This window comes from Nyctereutes procyonoides, unplaced genomic scaffold (assembly GCF_905146905.1).
Source record: "Nyctereutes procyonoides isolate TBG_1078 unplaced genomic scaffold, NYPRO_anot_genome, whole genome shotgun sequence".
Lineage (NCBI taxonomy): Eukaryota > Metazoa > Chordata > Mammalia > Carnivora > Canidae > Nyctereutes > Nyctereutes procyonoides.
In genome coordinates this window covers 14,516,168-14,524,921 of record NW_026575043.1, presented here as the reverse complement: position 1 = coordinate 14,524,921, position 8,754 = coordinate 14,516,168, and the positions used below count along the sequence as shown (strand labels likewise).

Sequence of the window (8,754 nt, the reverse complement as noted above, 5' to 3'; positions counted from 1 at the left end):
GTGTGTGTGTGTGTGTGGCTGAAGGCTGTCTGACCTATCAGGTGACCAGAAGAAGCTAGCTAATTCGTCCATTAAAAGATTTGTCAACTAAGCAGCTCACCACACAAGAGCTGCTGAGGCTTCAGGGCAAAGAAGCCAAAATAAACATCAGTGGGGCCCACAGGTTTGGGTCACTGGGATAAAAGGAAAGGAAATTTCTAAGGTGGCTGGCCTGTGTTATCTCTTCCCAGGTTGCTGCTCTTGGCATTGACTGCTGTGAGGCCCAGCGACCCAAGGCCATTCCTGGTTGAGAGAACCAAATCATTCACTCCTTCCTTACTTCTTTCAGTTCTTTGAAACATGTGTTCATCCATTCATTCATCAATCTCAGCTGACTTCCTCTGTGACTCTCAGAGGTGGGTCTGAAAGACATTTTAGAGCAACACTAAAGAGTCTCAGGGTAACTGGGTTACAATCAGCATTGCTAGGACTTTGAATATCAAAGACATACTTTGGTTAAAATACCTGATGAGGCCTTGGCAGGAGGGGATGAATAACCTGGAAAGCCATAGCATCTGAGGCCTGAGTTTTCACCTACGTAAGCTCTAATGCACTGAAATATAACCACCTACCTATTTGCCTGCCTTCTGCTCAGCAGTCAGCTTCTGGAGGTCTTGTATCCCAGCACCCAGCACAGGTCTTGGCAAATTGTAGGAGCTTAACAAATATTTGTTGAGTAAATTGAATGAGATTGGGCAGATTCCCATGATGTCAGCCTGTGAGGTCTTTTTCAAGAGGTAGGTGTACTCAGCGGCTCCTGTGGAGCATTTTAGAAGGGGGAGTTAGTACCTTGGGGGCAAGGACTGCCTCTCATTCATCTCTGTATCTGGAGTGCTATGTTTGCTTAAGGAATGAGTAAATGTCTGTATTGCTCAAGGGGTGGCCATGTAATAATCTATTGGGATAGTCCCACCCTATCCTCAGCTTGGAAGAAGATCCTCAGGCAATCAACACAGAAATGTGCCAGACTGATGCCTGATTATTGCTAAAACATCTCCAGAGGGACCTGGATGGGGGCATTTTCTACAAGCCATACTTTGAGTTTGTAAGCTCCTATCAACAGCTCAAAAACTCAAGGAGGTGCCTGGTAGTGCAAAGGGCAAGGCCTTGTTAGCCAGTTTGGGACACAAATAACAGGAGCCAGAGGAATGGCTTTAGCAACAGTACTTTGTTATGACTGCAGGAAAACCACCCAGGAAATACATGCCCTACTGTTGATAACTACAAAAAACAGGAAATGAACAAAAGTAATGACAAGATGAAGGAATGAGTTGGTCAAGGAGGAAAAAAAACAACAACAATAAAAATGAGGCTCATAAATATACCATGATTCTACCTTTCTTAAGTCCATTCATAAAAATACATTCAATATGGATTTGCATTAAATACAAAAACTAAAAAAAAAGATTAAAAAATTAGAAGAAAATATGAATCACTTTTAACTGATCACTTGAAAGGGAAAGCATTTCTAACCACAAAGGCAAAAACAGAAAGCCAATTGCAAAAGAGCAACTTAACACGCATTAAATTAGAATGCGTGTAGAGATCTTGATGTCCTTCTTGAAGTCTTCATTTCCATAATACACAAAATAAAGGTATGACTCTTGAAATCAGAAAAAATAAAAGCATGCGTTTAATAAGAAATATACATTTGTTCCATTAACATCTCACACCAGGCCAAATACCACCCCCACCTCACCCCACCCTTGCTGCCACTTAGGTTGACTTTTTTGGCATGCTTGTTATATTTCTATACTTTCAAAAACTTGCATAAATCCATGTGCGGATGCAAGGTTGAGAAAGCCCACAGCATGATTCGTCTCTGGTCCCAGGACTCACTAAGGAATGATCTGTAGTGTTAGATGTGCCCTCTTTTACTTATCCCAACTATCCCAGTATTTTTGTCTTGAGAGACATCGCTTTCATTGGACCTAACTCCTATACTCTTATTTTACATTTGTTTCTTCTTCTTTCCTAGTGTGGCATTCTAAACTTCTCACGGAGGGTTCCAGGTATCCATATTCCCAGCCCCATGTCCCATTGGGCATGCACATACATAGTATGCTTCATCTAGCATTGCTATACTTGGTACATCCATGGAACTCTATGCTTTCATTTTCTCTCTACCTGGATTTTTGTTTTCTCTCTTTTCCATCTAACAAACTCCACTCTCTTTAAGAATCAAATCAAAAGTGATTTTATGCATTATCAATGCCTTTCCTAATTCTCCTGTTAGAAGGCACCTCCTCTCCCCTCAGCTGTCACAACAGAGTACCTACACACCCATGTCCCACTTTTTTTTTTAAGATTTTATTTATTTATTCATGAGAGAGGCAGGGACATAGGCAGAGGGAGAAGCGGGCTCCCTGCGGGGAGCCCAATGTAAGACTCGATCCCGGGACTCTGAGACCATGCCCTGAGCCAGAGGCAGATGCTCAACCACTGAGCCATCTAGGTGCTCCACACCCTCGTCCCACTTTATCACCTTAAACCCTAGCTGTGTGTAGTTTCATCCCCCTGATCCCACCACAGGGGCCCTGAAGGCAGAAACCATGTCTAATTCCTGTCTCATTCAGCTTCATACCCCCAACATTCTGCATGGTGCCAGAAATAGAGTAAAATTTTGTTTTATGATGAATGAATGATATTGTAAATGATAAAATATAAACTGGTTGTTGTATTCTCCCATGAACTATTTTTTTAAGATTTATTTATTTATTTATTCATTGATTCATTGATTCATTCATTCATGAGAGACACAGAGAGAAAGAGAGGCAGAGACACAGGCAGAGAGAGAAGCAGGCTCCATGCAGGGAGCCCGATGTGGGACTCAATCCGAGGCCACCAGGATCACGTCCTGGATGGAAGGGAGGTGCTCAACTGCTGAGCCACCCAGGCGTCCCCATGAACTAGTTTTTAATTCCTTAAGGCAGAGTATCAAATTTGGCCTCTAGGAGACACAATTACCACTTCAAGACATACTTGTTTTATGTTTCATTTTCCAGCTTCTTATATATTGGAACCTGAAACGCTAGAGTCTGAAACATAAGATTCCCATAAAGTGTCCATAAAGAAGGTCAAGGAAAATTCTAGCCTTTGGATTTTACTTCTTCTTCTTATCATATATTTAAAGGTTCAGGTGTTTCCGGTTATCTGAAAGTGAATAATAAAACCCTAGAGGTTGTACATATCTGTCTGGATTAGTTTGTTTATTCCTATGACAATGGCTATATTATCCCCATAGTTTCAAACAGCAATCAGAAAGCTCCCAGAGCATGCATCAGGTTTTCAGTGAGCAACTTATTTACTTGGCCACAGAAACTGGACCACCATATGCTAACAGGCTACTGGTTTTCTTTCTTTCCAGAAGGCCATATGTGAAATCCTACTGAAACATATTCTTGCAAGTTTGGGGGCATTCGAAGTAAAGGGCTAGGCTGAAAGGTCCAGTTTGTTAATTGGTGATCAACAAGTGACTTTTATTGAGGATCGATCGTCTGAGCCAGATACTGTCATCCGTTCTCTCAGAGTCAATGTTCACAATAGCCCTATATTACACAGTATTATGATTATTTTAATTTATCATTATTTACAGGTAATGAAAGAGAGTCTACGAAAACTTAAATCATTTGCCACAGCTCACAGAACCAGCAAATCAGACAGGGACACAGACAAAACTCTGCAGATTCCAAGCGTTTTTCTCTTCACTAGGCCCGGTATCTCCTGGTAGGAGAAATTTGGTAAGTCAACAAGGAATGACAGTGGGTTTTTATCAGAGTCCTTCCAGGCTCCTTACCACACTGCACTCACAGTGAAACAGCACATCCTCTGGATTTCCAGGGTTTTCCTTAGTCCGGGAGACAGCCCAGCGGCAACAGTGTGAGCTGGTGCCAATCCCACCCAAGGTGATCTGTCCTAGTCTGCAATCAGCTCAGGGCTTTCGTTCTTCTGAGCAGCCCAGATTTTCCAACTGCCTCATTTTCATGGGCTTTCGGCCTGCTGCTTTTTAAAATTTCCTGATTTGTGTGTTTCTTCCCCTTTTGCTTATTTGGGTAGGAATGAGGAAAGGCCACGTACGTCCAGACACTCCAGGAGGCCCAGGGGTGGTCAAGTCACCCCTTTCCTTGCAAACCCCTCAGGGCAGAGCCTGGCTGACAGCTGACATAATCTCACATACCAACTGAGAAACAAATAAACAGAGGAGGAGTTTTTAGTAGTAGCCATGACAAAAGAGCAAACAGAGAAGGAGCTGGACGTGAACAAGTCACCACAAACGGCTTTTGCAGTCACGCAGTCCTGTTGGCCTTAAACCTGGAAGAACCTAGAACTAGTCCTTTAAACTATGACTGGCAACTAAATTGCACCTGCTTAGCCAAAGGCCGCAAAGTTGGCCCCCAGCAAAGCAGGAAAGAATGTAGGGTTTGTGTCTGGACCTTCATCCCCCACCCCTCATCTCAGCAGTATTGTGGGGCATGTCAGCTGATAAGGGGTTTCCTGTGTCACTCTCCTGCAGGGACAATTTGCCTTTTGACACCTGGAACGGGGAATCCCCCAGTACTAATTTACTGTTGAATATCTATTTCCTCTTGTGCCGCTCTATTTCATATATTTTTCTCATCCCAGTTAGGATTGATGAATTATTTCACCAAGCAGGCACTTGAAGAGACCTCTTCCATTCCAGACACTGTCACATGTGAACTCTGGTTGCCTGTGCCCATTTTACTCCGGTAGGTACCTTCTAGTGGGATCCAGACAATGCCTAGAGATTCATGGGTCATTTGGACTCAAAGGAACATTGGAGAATTAATAGTATTAATAATACAACTAGGGGATCCCTGGGTGGCTCAGTGGTTTAGCACCTGCCTTCGGCCCGGGGTGTGATCCTGGAGTCCCGGGATCGGGTCCAGCATCGGGCTCCTTGCATGGAGCCTGCTTCTCCCTCTGCCTGTGTCTCTGCCTCTCTCTCTCTCTCTCTCTGTGTCTCTTATGAATAAATAAATAAAATATTAAAAAAATAATAATAACTAACGTTTATTGTGTACTTGCTATGGGTCAAGACTTTGGCTAAGTTTTTATGTTTTACTATTCCATTGAAAACTCACAAGAACTCTAATGATCTCCACTTAAAGAAGACATGAACTGAAACAAATGGTGGTTAAAAATTTTCCCAAGCCCACTTATTTTTCTCCCCCATTCTGGTAGAATTAGGGTGTCTTTCCTCACCTAGTTCTGCCCTCCTTAAGCCAAGCAGGAACACTAGGGGACTGCCTTGGGTCACACAGAGGGTGACTGGTCTCACTGCTTCCATATTAATGCACTGAATGAAGCCTCTGAGAGTTAAAGTAATGAAGGTGTATATGTAGAGCGTTGGGTCTTAAGGGTGTTATTTAGAAGTTGGGGAAGGGGCATCTGGGTGGCTCGTTAAGCATCTGGCTCTTAATTTCAGGTCAGGTCATAATCTCAACATCCTGAGGTCGAGCCCCATGTTGGACTCTGTGCTGAGTGTGGAATCTGCTGGAGATTCTCTCTCCTTTTCCTTCTGCTTCCCCCACCCCTGCTCACGTATGTGCTCTCTATCTCTCTCTCTAAAAAAGGAGGAAGGAAGGAAGGAAGGAAGGAAGGAAGGAAGGAAGGAAGGAAGGAGAAAGGAAGGTAGGAAGGAAGAAAACAAAGAAGGAAAGAGGGAGGAAGGAAGAAAGAAAGAAAGAAAGAAAGAAAGAAAGAAGAAAGAAAGAAAGAAAAAAAAAGGGAGAGAAATTGAGAGAGAAGCAAGGGAGGGAGGGAGAAAGAGCCCAAAACACTGGGGCCAGAGGAGACCATGTCTTTGCAGAGGGCAGGAACAGAGACTTTTGAGAGGGCGTCCAAGGCTGAGAAGTTTGTGAGCAGCAGCAGGTATGGAAGGGAGATGGAAAGAAGAGGATAGGAGTTTTAAGGAGAATTTCTCAGGGTTGAGAATTGGACCTCCCTCCTTAAAAGTATCTCAAGGGACACAATAATAATTGCAATTACTTTTATGTTTTTATTGATGAGTATGCAGTGTTTCTCTGAGTGGACTGGCAAGTCAGGAACAGGCCACATGGAGCCCTAATTCTCAGAGGGGTTGCACAACCAATTTTCAAGCATTTACCGACACCTGTTTTGTCCTAAGGATGGAAAGAGGAAGAAGGAAGAGCTTTAAGATTAAGAGTCTCACAAACAGGTGTCTACCCTTCCATCTGGAATGACTACTAGACCTTTGGCCTTCTTGGCTGTGTGCCTGCATCCAAGAAGAAATGAAACAAAACAAAGTCAAGGTCCTTAGCTTGGGAGGGGTAGACTGTAACCCACAATGCCCAGAGTGAACCAAAAGGCAACTTAATTCAAACCCTTTATTTGACAAATAAGAAACCGAAGCCCAGAGGATGAAGTGGCCTCATGGAGCAGGACACCAACAGGGACTGGAGACACTTGACTGTCTCTTTTCACTGTAGGCTCTCAGGCATTGCTGGGCTGAATCTGGGGACCTCAACATACAATTCCATCTCACTTATCCCTACTCCGAGTGGACAAGACTTATCAGGGACTTCAAGACAGGCTGCATAGAAGCTAGAGACTGGAGGCCCTTCCACATTGCCATGGTAAATGTCTGTGACGTGAGCCATAGCTCTTGCCTAGGCAAGCCTCCTGGCTGCTCTCAAGTCCTGTCTCCCCTTGGATTCTGGTCTTGGTACTGCTTCCAAGCAACTCAGAGGACTCTATTATTCAGTTTTACCTTTCATTGAGGGCAGAGGGACAGAGGGCTAAAAGACTCTGTTCTTTTCCAGACAGTGTTGACTTCCTGCCTCTCTCCACAGCACATCAATGGGAAGCACACTCCTCTGAGATAAATTGATACTTGGAAAGATCAAAGGTTCATCAGGAAGGCAGTTCATTCCAGTGATCCATCAGCTGTTTGGGTTTGTCTAGGTGGGTAAAGAAACAAGAATTCTCCTTGAGGTGTCACCAAAAAGCTGCCTGTATGGTGGTGGAGGCCCCATGGAGGTTGGGTGGTTGGATGGGCCTCAACCTGGTCATTTGTCAAAGGTGTCCGTCATCCTGACACCTGATTTACTCATTTTTTGGGTGAATGGGGAGGAGACATTCTACTGGGCCTAATACCATGTGGGCCAAGCTTTCTCTGTCAGCGAGGTGGAGAGCCTGCCATCCTCCAGAGTATCTTAGTCCCTGGAATTCTCTGCCAAGACAGGGGAAGAATTAGGGTGAGGGCAAATTTTTGTGTCTCTAATGAATCCTCAAGGCTCTGAGTCTGTCAACACCTGGGAGCTGCAGGAGTCAGCAGGTGCTTCCTTCCTTTCCCTCGGACCCACAGGGGCCCCAAAACTCTCAAGTGGGATGTTGTCCTGGAGATATTGTTCCCTGGGGCTAGCCCGGGGCTGTAGACACACCACAGTAGGCCAGTGTCAATGACTGTGTTCCTGGCCTTTCCAACTCCTCTCCCAGAAATGCAGGCCATGCCATGAATTTACTGTGTCATCTTGAATGGGCCTCTAAACTTCTTGGGCCCTTGGTTCTTCATCTATCAATAATGATCTCCGCCCAGCTATAGTAGACGTAGGTTTTCCAAAGTGTGATTTGTGCCAACCTCTGCCCCCACTCCTGTCAGAATTCCTGAGAATATTTATTTTAAATCTGTGTTCCTGGATCTCATGCCAAAGAATTCTGATTCAATGGTACTGGGGTTGGCCTACACGTATCGGCACTGTTAACAGATACCCAAGGTGACATTTTAATGCATCTCACTTCCCTAAATTCATGTCATGGTGGCAAACTGAACCATTCTATTTAGTACTGGATCATGTCATTTACTGTATTGATTTCCAATTATTTTTTAATGATTTTATCTATTGACAGAGAGAAAGAGCACAAGCAGGTGGAGAAGCAGAGGGAGAGGGAGAAGCAGACTCCCTGTGAGCCCAATGTGGGACTCAATCCCAGGACTGTGAGATCATGACCATGAGCTGAAGGCAGACGCTTAACAGACTGAGCCACCCAGGCACCCTGATTTCCAATTACTTTAGTCACATAATACAGCCTACTTTGAGCAGCAGGCAAGCTCCATGAGAGCCAACATTCTAGTCTTTTTCTTTTTAAAAATTTCCCTGCAGGGGAGATTGATTAGAATGGAGCAACAAGGAACTTACTAGGGTGACAGAAATAGTAGGGGTATAGGTTACACTGGTGTATCCATTTGTCAAAGCCCACTGAATTGTGACACAAAGAATTTGAATTTCACCATATCTAAGTTATACCTCAATTAAATAATTAACTTTGAGAAGAACAACAAAAAATGCTAACTCAAAATTCTCATATAGTTAACAGAAAGGCAGCCAGCTTGAATCAAATATGCTTTGTTTGAGGGACACTGTCAGCAACATTGGAAAAGGCTCTGCAGCTGGCAATTTCTTTCTAAACTAAACCCTTTCCCCCTCCTGATCACCAATGGGTGGCAAAGCCAATCTCTGGGTCAGCCCTTCAAGTGGGGACTGGTATGGACTCCAGAGTGCCTCTGGGAAGCACATGGAGCAGAAGGAGTGTCCTGCCCAAACCCTCCTGGCACCAAGAGGATCTGAGACACATGTCTGATGTGCAACCAATCAGCCCCAGCTTCTGCCCTCTGCCCACCACCAACACCCCCCCTCCCCGTCACCAGGATAAGGCTGCCCAGCTTCATTCCAG

The 8,754-nt window shown here is 44.4% G+C and overlaps 1 long non-coding RNA gene across 1 annotated transcript; it reads left to right on the top strand.

The window, feature by feature from the left end:
• The first annotated feature begins 240 nt into the window (after positions 1-240).
• Positions 241-5,005, top strand: LOC129507975 (uncharacterized). Its single transcript, XR_008664110.1, has 3 exons — positions 241-395; positions 3,635-3,779; positions 4,663-5,005. It is a non-coding gene; the product is annotated as an uncharacterized LOC129507975 (long non-coding RNA).
• Positions 5,006-8,754: the final 3,749 nt, after the last annotated feature.